The sequence below is a fragment of the Thermobia domestica genome, chromosome 5 (assembly GCF_964235325.1).
Source record: "Thermobia domestica chromosome 5, izTheDome1.hap1.1, whole genome shotgun sequence".
NCBI lineage: Eukaryota > Metazoa > Arthropoda > Insecta > Zygentoma > Lepismatidae > Thermobia > Thermobia domestica.
In genome coordinates this window covers 196,648,827-196,663,701 of record NC_137458.1, presented here as the reverse complement: position 1 = coordinate 196,663,701, position 14,875 = coordinate 196,648,827, and the positions used below count along the sequence as shown (strand labels likewise).

The following is a 14,875-nucleotide window of genomic DNA, read 5'->3' as shown; positions in this document are numbered from 1 at the left end:
TATTTTATTTCTTATTTTTTGATTTATAGGTTGAAAAGTGTTTAACCTTACACCCTTGTGTAAAGAGTACGAGAGTGATTTTGGTGTATGTTCGACATTGGATTAAATTACTTCTATATGGTTATATAGCAAGGGTTGGCTTCACAATTATTAGATTAATTTCCAGTTTTGTGAGATGTTTCGAGTGTCGTGAACCAGTGGCGATCGCCTCTCCCCTTCCCCCCCCCCCCCAGAAGAGTAACCTTTCTAATCTATATTATAAAAGAGAACGTACAAATCCTTTGTTCCCTCATCACGCTAATACGGCTGAACCAATTTCTTTTATTTTTGGGGGGTTATTAGGATTTGGACCCTAGATGGTTTTTATCATATCACTTTAATTTTTAATTACCAGTGTCTTCAGATAATTGACCATTCAAGTGTCCATAACGTACAAATCCTTTGTTAGTTCATCATAGGTAAAAATAAACGTATTTATATGCAACCCGCATGACCGTGTCACTCGGCGGGTTAACATAAATGACAGGCGCTATAATGTTAACATTTACTGCAATTTGAAAGCGAAAAAGTAAAAATTATCTAAGTAACAAAGTTTATTGCGTTCCGGGGTGACCACAGCGAAGCGGGGTGAACACTGCTAGTTTTATATATATAAATAAAACCCATCCCAGAGTTTGGAGTTCTTAAAAGTAGCTCTAAGTAACAGTATTACAACCCACCGTTCCCCCTAGAAGTCCGTCCTGGATCCGCCCCTGTCGTGAACCTACTTGAGTTAACAGGTAACAACATTAGATACAGGAATGAAGGCAGTGAGAGTTAGTGTTTTAATTACACATCACTTAATAAAATATTGTTTGGGTGTAAAAAAAATCATTCGGATATGTAGTCGTTATTTCCTAAAATATTTTCATTCCACCAATTCTTTTATAATCACTTACCTACCATTACCATGTTTTCTTCTCTCCTATTGTCACTGCAAAGTGAAAAAGATCCATTAAGCTACCAAAAGTGTTCTTCAATTACTGAAAAATTGAATAGCATTACTGAAAAATTGAACTATTCGATCTTGTGTACGACAGTAATGGAATGGGACGTGAGTAATTTGGGTCTCGACTTTTGTCCGGGTCATGTGGATCTGCGTCTCGTTTCTCATATCCAGTTTGACTCAGTGAACCGGGCAAATCCGAAGACCCAATCATGCCTGGAAAGCCAGACAGACCCGGAGACTGACAAGCAACCGAAGTATCAGCTGCGCAGTATTACTGTAAAATTTTATATCTGATAAATGAGGTTCACTGCTTGAGATCAAACATGCATTTATTCGATTCTGAGTGTAGAAATCAAGATACTATTTTGAATATTTCAAATAGAATTTCATGTTTATTCGACTTCAAATCGCTGAATCTACGGACTTCGTAACATCTTTATAGTAAAGCAAATCTGCTTCCTGTATATGGTGAAGACAAGGTCCATGTGTTTTCAGGGAACGAACTCCCCTGTCGAGAATTGATGTATAAAAATTGTTGTCAATGTTGGAGCGTAAATGTTTTTTAATGATACTTTAGATAATCTTTTCTTAGTGTTAGAATACGTTCTATTATCGTAAGATACAGAATTCATAAAGTTTCATAAACTTTTTCCTACAAATTTTAACTCATGATATGGGAAACCTTCTGGAACTCATAGAAAGATTCCAATCAAAATTCTGTCTATCATAGATTAGGTCGAGCTGCAATTTTTCATTTTTCTCGATCAGTTAGCATGGATTGGCCCCTTTTCTATCTTTACATTTATAAGTAGATATCTAGCTCTGCAGGACGACTCTTTACATGTAGTTTATCTTACTTTGTAAGATAAAGAAAAGGTCAATGTAAAATTTACATATACCTCAATATATTTAACTTTTTTTTTTTTTTTTTTTTTTTTACTACACTACATCTCAAGAAAGACTACGCTGTGTGATGTTCATGTCAAAATTAAGGAAAGACAGAGATGACAATGTGATTATTTACACGCATTATCGTTCAACACACTGCAACCAACATACACTTGTGTTATTGTTCAGTCAACGAAGGGATCCCATAGGAAAAGAAGTCTGGAGTCTATTATGTGATGAAGTCATCAATTACACCTTACACTACCTAATCAGCAGGGAAGATTTTTCCTTATGAAGATGTACTGATGATGAAACAAATATTAGGGAGAAATATTGGGTTTTATATATTGTAATGCATGGAGAGTCTTCAGCGTTGTTTGAAGAATATTTAAATATGTACTTTTATATAATATGAGGACATCATATTTAAACATTTTTTAGATTATTCTGGGTAAAGTTACGTTATTGTTTAAACTTATAACAACGTAATAATTCATACAGATAATTTCACGTTGAGAAAATAGATGATGAATTAAACGTATCGTAAATTATAATAACAATAACAGTTCCTTTGGATTTTTTTTAAAAACTATCAGAGACTTTGGTTTGAAAATCCAACCAGTGTACTGTTCGTTTATGATTGTTGTATCATACTAGATTTATTTAAAGTGAAAATTTAATATGGGAAACTCTTGGTTACTTTATAGTTAGAGAACTGCACGCCTTTAGACGATGATTTGTGTTTTAGCTTATAGTAAATGCCACAAGTGGATTTTTTTCACATTATTGGCTGCATGAAGCCGTTGAATAATAACTGTGCAGGGCAGTGTTTAACTCAATTATAATAGTAGGTATAATTTTCCCTAATGGGTCGCTTTCATGATATTCTTGATAACATAATTCGAACATGATTTAAGGAATTCAGTTTGGAATGTATCACCAGAATGAAATTTGACAAAATAATTGTAATTAGATGTTTATTCTTCAGTAAGGGCTCAAATGTTCTGTTCATGTTGTTTGTGGATTGCTATGGAGAAAGGATAGGCTTAACGTAATGCTTCCCGAATGTTTGGACACCACAGACTGTTTGCTGTTGATCAGAACTTCCAGCGCTATCCGTGTGATCAGCCGCGTAACAACATTTTGAATATAGGAGGGGGCAAGTCTTTTTGTTGCGCCCCTCTCACAACAGCGCTCCCCCATCACAGCGCGTAATTTCCATTCATCTTTACAGTATTACTGCTATGTATTTTTTTTCGTGTGTGTGGGGAAAATAATTGTAATTTCGTAAAACAGCTATACATTTGAAAAATTAAAATATTGACTTACTTGAAGTAAAGGCAGCTTCTTCACCTACCCAATGTATTCATTCAACACAAGAGTCGTACATTAGTAAAACTAGTAGACCTTATTTGATTTGCGTCGAGATATGTATGAAGTACAGTTTACTACTAATTAATCACTAAATAGTACGACATGATTGCTCCGTATACGTTCGCGACTAAAGCCACATTCTCACTCTCCAGAACTCAGAGGCTGAAGACATATCACAGCCACAAAAAAATTTCTCTAAAGTGATCAACAGATTCTCACAATACACCTACACACACACTTTTCTTATTTTACTTTCACACCACATTAATCTTCAAATGTTTCAGTACATAGATTGAACTGCACTTTGTATTTATACACCGGACTAGAGATGCAAAATAGCCGGAATTTTGAGACGTGCTTTATTTTCATTTAAAAAACGCCTTTAGGAAAGAAAACATAAATGTTCGCTCTTTTGACACAACTAGAATCTCAAAAGTCCCACCTTGGTTGCCTAACCATGATATCATGTTCTTGAAATTTATACATCTTGAAATGTGTTGTTTGGATTGCTTAAAGTCAAACTGGCAGACAAGAAAAAAGTATCACTGCCGTTCCAGAAATATTATTGTTTCATATACACTTCAATACCTAATATTAGAGCCGAGAAGGCTTCATAATTTTGTTCATATTTCAGAAGAAAATGTTTCACTAATAGCAGCAGCACAATATGATTTAGTTTAAGGAACTGGAGCAACAAAGCTTAGTGCGGTGGCTCTTACCTTTTATTTTTCTTCATAATACATATATATATATATATATATATATATATATATACAGTATAATCTCGTTAACACGAACTCGCTTAAGTCGAACACTCGGTTAGGACGAACAAAATTTCAGTCCCAGCATCGCTGTACGTTATCTTATAGGAAGTTTTATCGGTTAACACGAATTTCGGTTAGCACGAATTACGAACTAATTTTTAGTCCCTTGAGTCAGTAAAGGTTTTTATTTAACACGGACTTTCAATCCTTTTTTTTTTTTCAGATCATTTTTCTTATTTCAGATTTCACTCCAGATCAGTTTTTGTCATACAGTATTTACACAGACAAAAATTGCCTTGTAAATAAGAGAAAAACCAGAAACAGGTACCTTTACTCTCTTATGAGGTGTTCATTCTGTCCTCCGTCAAGCGCTGCACATGCAGTTGCTTGGCAGACGAGCTGCTGACGACATTCGAGACAAAACATCTTCTCTCCCCTGTAACTCCAAACTGGTGACAGCAATCATAAATACCTTTCCGTTACTAGCCGTACTCACCCTACTAGCGGAGTTATCAATTTTATAACTTGACCTGGATTTTCTGCCTGGAAACTTTTTTTTTTTTTTAATCTTCGAAGATAGGATAATAAACTTACTGCAGTGTTTTCACTTTTCAGAGGATGGTACCGAGGCCGAAACTAGTCTCGATCTCGATGTTAACTCGAATTTGAGACTGAGTGCTTTTCGAAATCGAGACGAGACCGAAAATCTGTCTCGTCTCGATACAATTCTATGGATGGTATCAAGACCGAGACTACTCAGTCTCGTCTCGATACCATGTCTAGTGTTTTCTATGACATACATAATATACTGCAGTGGTATGTATAGTCTGTATACTGTTGTGCGTATGTATGGAGAAAATGTATTCGAATAATAAAATTTGGGTCCCCGGTTAACACGAATTCTTTTAACACGAACTCCTGATTTTTCAGTCCCTTGAAATTCGTGTTAACGAGGGTTTACTGTATATATATATATATTATTAAAGTTAGACTATGATGGGAAAAGAAAGCTGGAACACACTGTTGTTTCTTCGCTAAATATGAAATATTAAAAGAAAAAAATCCCAAGCCAAAGAAGCATTGAAAAGATATTCGTTTTTTTAAGCAGTTTTTCCCGAGACCTTAAACCACTATTCAGAACAGTTATTGTTCCCACCACTAACTTGTCACTAAAACTTTTTTTGTCGTTAAACATTATTCTAAGAACTGCACAAACAATTCGTTCGAACTAAAAAAAAAAAAAAAAAAAAAAAAAAAAAAAAAAAAAAAAGCTATACATTAACCCTTTTCAGATTTCCACTTTTTAAGGTAAATTTTAGACTTTCAGTCAAGCAGCTATTGCGTCGAGACTATTTATCCTGGAATCATGGTTCATACCCCGTTTTATTCGGAATGAAAGTGTTTTCCTAATTTGTAAATCTCCCTAATAAGTACCTAAGGCAATAAAATTCCTGTCCAAATTGGGGAAAAAAGGATTTTAAAAAAAAGTCTCCATTTCCTGCGAATTTCTTCCCTCCGGTACACAACATGCACATGCAAATGTTACCCCAAAAACACTTTGCTTTATTCCAAACAAAACGAGGTATGAACCATGATACTGGGGTAAATTGTCTTGGTGCTAAAATTCATTTACTATTTTTTCCTAATATCTATTATTATTATTCAACAAGCTCTAGTGTCAAGACTCTTTATCGTAGGATCATAGTTCGTAGCTCTTTGTATTTGTAATGAAGGAATGTTTCCAACTGTACCATTCAAATTTCCCCATTATGTACCAGAAGTGAAAAAATCCCGCTCAAATTGGGAAAAAGAGATTTTTGTCAGGAAAAATAACATTTTTGAGAATTTCTTCCCCCAGATACACGCTAGCGCCACGGCATTGGTACAGTTCGAAACGTTACTTCATTAGAAACAAAATGAGGTACGAACCGTGGTCCTACAATGAACACTCTTGACGCTAGAGCTTGTTAAATAACAATACATTAGTAACTGTTACCCAATAATGGGGAGGGAAATTTAGTAAATCAGCTCTAGCACCAAGACTATTTATTCTAGGGTTATGGTTTGTACCTTTTTGTTTCTAATGAACCAGCGTTTTAAATCGTATCACTTGCATGTCCCTATCTTGTATCTGAGGAGACAAATTCCTGCCCAAAATGTATAAAGAAAAGCGGGAAATTCAAATTTTCAAAAATTAAGTTTCTCGGAATCATATCTCCTCAGTTACATGACAGCGCAATGGTAGTGGTACCGTTGGAAACGTTGCATCATTACGAAAAAACTGAGGTGCAGACCATGACTTCACGACAAATAGGGATGACCTGCAGTTATTTTAAATTCGTTGACTAAAAATGTATAGTAGGGGATTTTTTTTTTTTAAATCACTATTTACGCTACGATCCATGGTTTGTACCTTGTTTTGTTTGAAATGGTGGTAGGTTTTAAACGGTACCACTTATATGTCCCTGAGGGGAGGAATTCCCGAAAAAAGAAAAAGATCTGAAAAATCCCCTTTTTTCTACTTTGGGCGGAATATTGCCACTTCTGATACACAATAGGGAAATTTGAGTGATACAGCTAGAAACATTTCCTTATTACGAACACAACTATGTATGGACCATGATCCTAGGATTAATAGCGGTGTTAGAATTTTTTTTTTTTTTTAAAAAAAAGAAGCTCTAAAATTTATCCTTTTCTTTGTTCTTTCGTCCATGTTTGTGATGTCACTGTCCCCAGGCATCGCAAACGTGACTGCAAAATGCCCATGAAATACATACTTTGATGCTTCCCCGCTTGAATGAATGCAAAATCACGGTGTGAAAAGCTTTACTAGAGATTTATAAAGCAAATTCCGAAGGTCGACGCCATCGTTCAGATCTTTACCGAAAGTCCCCAAAGGGTTAATATATTTGGCCATCTTTTTCTTATGAGTGATCAATTATTCTTGATTGTTGAACTTCTCATATTTACTTTTCTTTAGAATCCAGTAATTAAGCCTCTCTTTTTTCTTACAATGTTGAACAAAGGTGGAAAATACTTTCTTCATAAAGTTGAAATAAAAAAAAAAATCAAAATTTGATAGGCATAAAAGCGGTGGAAAAAACTGTTTTTAAAGGCTGTTTTTTAAATCTTTGCGTACGTAACATCCAACTTTTAATACGTTTAACAAGAACGGAATAATATAGTTTCAATTTGATTAAATGTTCCATGTACAAAATACCGAGCCACTGTGATCCTATAGCTCATTTCGACACAAAAACTGCATACTTCAAAGAGCAGAATTCACAGTTTTCCGAAGACAGTTGCACGGTAGGAGCTATTTGTGAATTCTCTACACAGTTCCTTCACGTCCAGTGAGTCAAGCCTGTCCGAGTATGCATTAAGAACTGCAAAATGGTTCAGTCTTGCCTGGGTTATTGTGAACCTCAGGTAAGTTTTGAGACGCCGCAACATTGAAAAACTTCTTTCAGCAGTTGCAGATGTCGCCGGGATGACAAGCAGGAGACGGACTTTCAACACTTCAGGAAACAACTCTCTTGTTTCTTTACAGAGTTTCTTAAAGTTCTCAAGCAGGTCTCTCAGATTTTTTGAAGTAGGAATAATGGTGAGTAACTGTTGCATCTGTTGTTGTAGTCGGTCCGGATTGACATTGTATGCTTTTAAAATGTCACTAATATCGTGAGAGAAGTTGCCTTCCAGAATTACGTCCTCTATTGCACGATACTTCTTCAGTTCAGGCTGATGGAATAGACTAAATTTTGCAAATAATATTGTCCAAACATTCATAACAGGTTGCGCGAGATTTCTCTTCTGCGGTGTTGAATTGGTAATTTTTCGCGGATGTCTGCGAGTGTTGTAGTCTTTTCGGGGTCTGTTTCCTGCGCGGTAGCTGAGGAGATCCTTGTTTGCTCTATCGAAGACCACCCCTATACAATCAGGGGCGACAAAATGAAGAATAAATATGTCTACAGCGCCCTTGGTGCAATATTATACCCTTTTGTGTTCTATCGAAGGCGCCCCTATACAATCAGGGGCGACAAAAGGAATAATTAATATATCTACAGCGGCCTTGGTACAATATTACATCTTTCTTTGTTCTATCGAAGGCGCCCCTATATAATTAGGAGCGACAAAAGAAATAATTAATATATCTACTGCGCCCTTGGTGCAATATTATTTCTTTTTTATTCTATCTAAGGCCAGGAACGACGAAAGGAATAATTAACATATTTACAATACTCCGTCATTGTAACATTATTTCCTTTTTTATTCTATCGAAGCATTATGTCGCCCGTACATAATGAGGTGCGACATAGGATTAAGAAAATGTTTATATCGCTGCTTGACTGTCATATAGATATTTTTTTTTATTTCTTTATTTTATTGTATCAAAGGTGCTCTAGATAATCAACACAAAAGAACAGAAAAAGTGCCCATTAGTTATAATAATAGAAAGAACTGCACCCTATATTTTGTCGAAGATTTGGCAGTGAATACAAAACACTGCTTTTATACACAAACTTTTCATTCTTCAATCGGCTTTAAAAAAATGCAAAGCAATGATTAGGTGCCTTCGGCGCCCCCAATAACTTCTACCAGAACTTTGGGGGGGGGGGGGCAATGCCCCCTTGCCCCCCATCTTGTTACGCCACTGCGTGTGATCTTAGTTTCATAGTTGTGCTGTGTTGCTTAGATTACTTTTCTTAAGTGGCAAAGCATACATATTATTTATAACACCTAATAGAGCAAAACGGAACTGTCATATGACCTTCAATATTGCTCTTACGTCAAATCGTACAATGAACTGGAATAGTGTTTCAGTAAATGTAATATAGAAATATTACATTTCTGATTTCAAATTGTAATTGAGATTTTTAGAATTCTTTTTTTTTAATCAATTATATGTTTATCTTTAATTGTTCGTATTTTATAATTTTTTATTTACTTTTGATTGTTTATTATAGTTATTACATTATAGAAAGTTGCTTTGATAAGGAGAATTGGCCATTATTACAATAATTAGAATGATAATAAAGATAAGAATGACGTAATTTAGTGGTATATAAAACGCGAACGCACCAAAGAAAACAACAGTTTTGTATTTCGAACATGAAGGGTTAGGTAAGCCTGTACGAAGAGCTGTTCTTTTCTCAAATAAATGATTTATGATTGAGATATTAAATTCATTTTTCCATGTCTAATTCCTTCAGAAATATTGAGTCGATATAAGAGTACTTCAAAACCATAATTGATTGTTATTTACAACATCCCATGGCGACACAGCGGCTGCCGCCATTTTGCCTTTTCTCGATTTCAGGTGATAAGTTGTTTGGGATAGCATGTTTGTCCTACCAAATTGAAAATTGCTGGGCGCCTCCAACTTGTGCAGACCTAAAACTTTGATCTCTTAACATTTTTGCCTAAAACCACTTGAAAGGGGTGAAATCAGGGCCTACAGTAGCAATATTTTGGATATTAACGATATGTTTGCAAAGAGGAAACAACTGACATAGAGGCCTGCATTTGCGTGTGCATGTAGTCCGGGGTCATATCTTTATACTCAAAAATTCGCAGATCTGTAGCTGCTCCTAAAGGCCTGAAAAACAGTCTTAAAGTTGGGGAATTATGCTTATTTGGCATGTTTCACTCCACAATATCTCAAATGGGCCTGGATTAAAAAAAAAAAATAAAAAATAAAAATCTGAAACTTTGGGAATAGTTATCCTTTAGAATATAGTAACCTCAGTCTATAGACAGCCACTTGTTCACAAAGGGATGCCGTCCCCGTGTGAGGTTTCTTTTCATACTGACCTATTTGGTTTTTCTCTCGCTCGAAAAGTAATTGACAGGCAATAAACTGAACCCAAACCGTTACCAAATCTTTGTCAATAATCTTGTTTCTTTGACACAACCTCTCCCACACACAGTGTCAGACACATGGATGGAAGAGAGAGAGAGGGTGAGAGGGAAAGGTAGGCACTACGTATGGCAACGTTTAGTTTTTTCTTCTTCCGTAAGGACCACAAACTTTATGACGGTTTCTTTGTGCTAAATTCAGTCTTCCCGACTGGCTATCGTCTGGGCGCGCCTTCTATACCATAACACACAACAACAGCGCGTTTTGTGTTTTTTTTAGCAGAAGGAGGTCAAAGTATTAAGGAATGACGTCATACTCTAGGAGGTGTTTTGTTCGCAAACTCAACTGGAATTTCATTATTGTGAAGTAAAATAAAGAAGGATGAATGGTTAGTCCATCAAGACTTTCAAGCTCGTTTCTTTCCTCTAGTTGTGACTCACTGTCTTATCACATCCACACCAGCAGCAGAAGGCAAGAAAAGTCAAAATTCACACTTGGCAAAAAGTCTGTAAGTACTACTTGCTCTTGCTGCTTGATATTCAGCTGATATCAATGATATTCAGTCCTGTTTATTCTTGTTTTAACTGTCAATACATGCAAGAGATTGTTGTTCTTTCCTTTGATCTACATTCCCCAGTCAGTGAATACTCTCGCTGTAAACACTGATAGTGTAAGATCAATGCATTAGAACCTAATTATGCCGAAAACCCTTCCTTATAATCACAGGCTATTGGCAAAAAGAGTATCATCGTATCCCCCTGTGAGCAACCCTTAAATACAAATACTCATTCCACTATTTTAAATATTTGCAGGGTTTAATCAAGTAAAGCCAGCGACTTTAGCTATTTGAGTAGGTGGTTTTAAATTATGTTTCTTGGATTGGACTTCTCTCTGTTTCACTAAAGAGAACTACTTTCATTTAAAAATAGAGGCTCCGAAGCACATCAGGAGCTACGACTCTCTCAAAATGAACATTCCTTAGCTTTTGACCATTTCAGAAATTCGGATTTGACAGTCCTAAATAAAGAACCGGCTGGATGGAAAAGCGAGACAGAAAAGTACGGGTTCATTGATGGTATGTATAGTGTTTGAAATTTCTTCTGTTAAATTACCTGTACTTGTCGCTTGTTGAAGTTTAGCATGTATTTTCAGCACAAAAACTATGTGAGACGTGATCGTACAATTTGAAGTCCGAACTTTTTTAATACGTTCAAATTTTTTTCATGCTCTGCTACCGGGAAAAGAATTCAGGACTACATGCATTGAAAGGAGTATGCACCAGTCATTAGAACAGGGAGGGGTGCTAGAAAATAGTATTACAATCTAAAGATAAATTAAAACAGAAAATTATGCTTCATAAAATTATTTAGTTGTAAAGTATATTAGATGTTGATTTGGTAATAGAGAAAAAATAAGATAATTAATAATAATAATAATGACATACAGCTGGCTGGATTAGAATCTTAATGAACAAATCATAAAGGAGAAACGTATGATTGTTTTACTCAGAAATGTATCTATGAGTGTCCATAAACGTAGCCGTCAAAGAATAGCATTGAAGTCAACATATAGTAGTTTATAATTAGTTTTGCTTAGTAAGTGCGGTAGCCCAGATGTTTAAAGATGCTAGCCGAGACAGCCCATAAGGTGTACCACCTGGCCTATCTATTATCTTGGCTAGTTCAGACACTTGGGGATACCTTCATGTCAAGCCCGAAATTTTTGGTGTCCATTTCTCAGTAACTAAACTGGCCGGGAAGTTGGAATTTGCTGATCCAGGGAGCCTCTAAGAAACAATACCTGGCTCATGTAAATTGTTGACCAGCTCAGGCATTTTCGGGTTATGAGAAATGAGCTCCAAAATTTCGGCACTCTTATTTCAGTAACCAAATTAGCTCAGAAGCTGATATTTGTTAGCTCAGACAGCTCATAAGGTGTACTATCTGGATCATCTAAAATCTCGGCTAGTCAAGACACTTCGGGGGCTAACTTCACGCTAACCTCCAAATTTTTGGTGCCGATATTTCAGTTACTAACAAGAGACGTATGTGAACTGTGACAGCTAGATATTTATGAAAATTCGTACTCTGACTAATTGTGGATCGCTAATCATCGTGGTGATAGTCACTCGGTGCGGAAATGCCTTGTTTACCCCTTATGCACAATACATATACCAAGCAGTGACCGCGTGAGGGTGTGCCGAGTTATAGTGCTACCCAAGAACGCCGGAAAAAGGCAGAAAATAAAAAAAAAAGTGTGCAATTGACCTGATATTTACGGGAGGGGAACATATGACCTAGAACAGAGCAGTACTGTCATACAAGCAGTGTTGCCATCCCAATACAAACTTACAGTTTTTCAAATAGAACGTATACCATTTTATGGCATTAAAACAATTGACATAAAACGTGAAAGAAAATAAGCGAAAGTGGGTTATCAGTGTTGCCAAATAAGGGAGATGTGAGGCTGTAGAGTTGAGAAATGTGGTCCGTACAGAGAAGCGAACAAATATACAACGACCACAAGACTACAGAAGGAAGAAAAGTACAGTAGAGAGTAAACTACAGCATGCACAGCATCCAGTGACTAACAAGCTTGATACAGTATTCACCCGAAAAGGCTAATGTTAGAATAGCTGTAGAAAGAAGTCCCATGTGACATAATGCGAAAATGCAAACAGCAAATCTGCCTGTAGCGCAGCAATTCCAATGGCGTTTGTGTGGAATCGATATCTCGACCCGTTCCCGAGAGCTATTAAACGAACTGTCTTAGGTTTGCAATACTGTATAAAATCCTTCATGCCTTCCAAACCACAAAAAGGAAGGCGTAGCGCCCAAAAAGAGTACAGAAAAGCTGTGGCACGAAAGATAACAAATATGTGACAAGAAAGTACGTCAGAATCGGTTCGCAAAAATTAATGACCTTTGATAGGTCTCAGTCGACAGTGTAGGAGACGTTAGCATGTGAGACAACGATGAGGATAAAACACACTGCATTCAGGTTACCAATAATATACAGGCGCGAAATATTTTAACATAAAACATGAGTACATACAACAGAAAATCCCTAGATAGTAGACCAAATATATACATTTCCCTCCCTAACCGCTCACTCGATATGACATATCAAACTCTTTAGTCACTGGATGCTGTGGTTTACTCGCTACTGTACACTTGTTCCTTCTACAATCTTGGCGTTGTTGTACATTTGTTCGTTCCTTTGTACGGACCCCATAATTTCTCAACTTTAGAGCCTCATATCTCCCCTTTTTGGCAACACTGATAACCCACTTTTGCTTTTTTTTTTTTTTGTCACGTTTTATGTCAATCGTTTTAATGACATAAAATGGTATACGTTCTATTTGACAAGCAATAAGTTTGTTTTGGGATGGCAACACTGCTTGTGTGATAGTACTGCTGTCTTAAGTTCCCCTCCCATAGGTATCAGGTTGCCTGCACACATTTTTCATTTTCTGCTTTTTCGGGCGTTTTGGGGACAACTCGGCACAGCCTCACCCGGTCACTGGTTGGTATATATATTATACGTAGCGGGTAAACAAGGCATTTCCGCACCGAACGACTATCACCACGATGATTAGCGATCCACTATTAGGGTATCAATTTTCATAAATATCTAGCTGTCACGATTCGCATTACGTCCCTTGTAAGTTAACCGAGAAGCTAAAATTTGTTGATCAAGGCAGTCCATCACGTGCACTACCTGGCGCATGTAAAATCTCGGCTAGCACAGACACTTTTGCGCTTGCGTTAAGTGAGCCCCAAACTTTCAGCGCCGATATCTAATAACTACGTTAGCCCAAATGTTTAAAGATGATAACCCAGACGGCCCATAAAATGCATTATCAGGATCAATAATTATTTCGGCTAGCCCAGACACTTGAAGGGTGCCTTCACGTCAACCCCTAAAGTTTGCCGTCCATGTCTCAGTAATCAAGTTAGCCAAGAAGTGAAATTTGCTAATCCAGACAAATTGCATATACTATGTACCGGACTGGGGCCATGTAAAATCTCAGCTATTCCAGACAATTTCAGGGTCGCGTGCTGTGAGTCCCCACACTTTGGACGCCCGTACCTTAGTAATTATGTTAGTCTAGAAGCTGAAATTTGTGTCTGTTCATCGCATGTATTACCTAATTCATTCATTATCTCCGCTGGCCCAGACACTTGAGGGATCAACTTCACACAGGTCCAAGCTTCTACGAAATAAACAAGTAATTTGTTCCTCGAACATTTTCCAACATTGTTAAGTTGCCGAGATGAAAGAATAAAGAAATGACATCTGTTGACCCCCTGCCTGAAACATCTGGCTAGCATTGAGATGAATGAAAACAAAAATATACTTTTCCAAAGAAACTAAAATCATTTACTTGTACAAATACGTATTTTTTATTTATTTATTCATTTATTTTATTTATTTTTTAGTTAAATGAATATTAATTTAAAATAAAGTGAGAGTAACACTCAATGTTCAGCGCATGCTTGCAAACTTAACATAAGTGTGCGCTAGACCAGTGATCGAAATTTTGTACTGGATTGTGAACCATGAAAAAAAAAAAAAAAAAAAAGTGAGAACAATACATAGCGGCCAATTTATTTCTTCTTGCCCTTCTCTCTGAGGCTATTTCACTGAATGTGCATAAGTAACACATTTTCTGAACCTGTTCTAATTTTCGTATTTAACTTCTATCTTCGTATCTTTGTTTTATATGTCTAGGCCAATGCAGTCGTAAACTACGAATTAAAAAGTAGCTCGGTGAAAGCTACGTTTTATTAAAGATTGCCCCTGCCAATGGCCTTACCTTGCAGAATAGGCTTAGTAATCAAAAGGGAAATTGAAATACTTTCACAAGTTAAAAGTCAGTAATGTCATTTCAAACTTTGCTTGGAGAGCAACGTTACCCACCGACGTAAGAATTTCACGTTTTTACTAGTATGTTGTTATACAATTTCTTAAAAATCATGTGTTTCTAAACCTCAGGGGAGG

The 14,875-nt window shown here is 36.5% G+C and overlaps 1 protein-coding gene across 8 annotated transcripts in view; it reads left to right on the top strand.

The window, feature by feature from the left end:
* ABCB7 (ATP binding cassette subfamily B member 7) overlaps positions 1–14,875 on the top strand; it is a 786,091-nt gene that overhangs the window by 273,179 nt on the left and 498,037 nt on the right. The gene's annotated exons all lie outside the window — the stretch shown is intronic.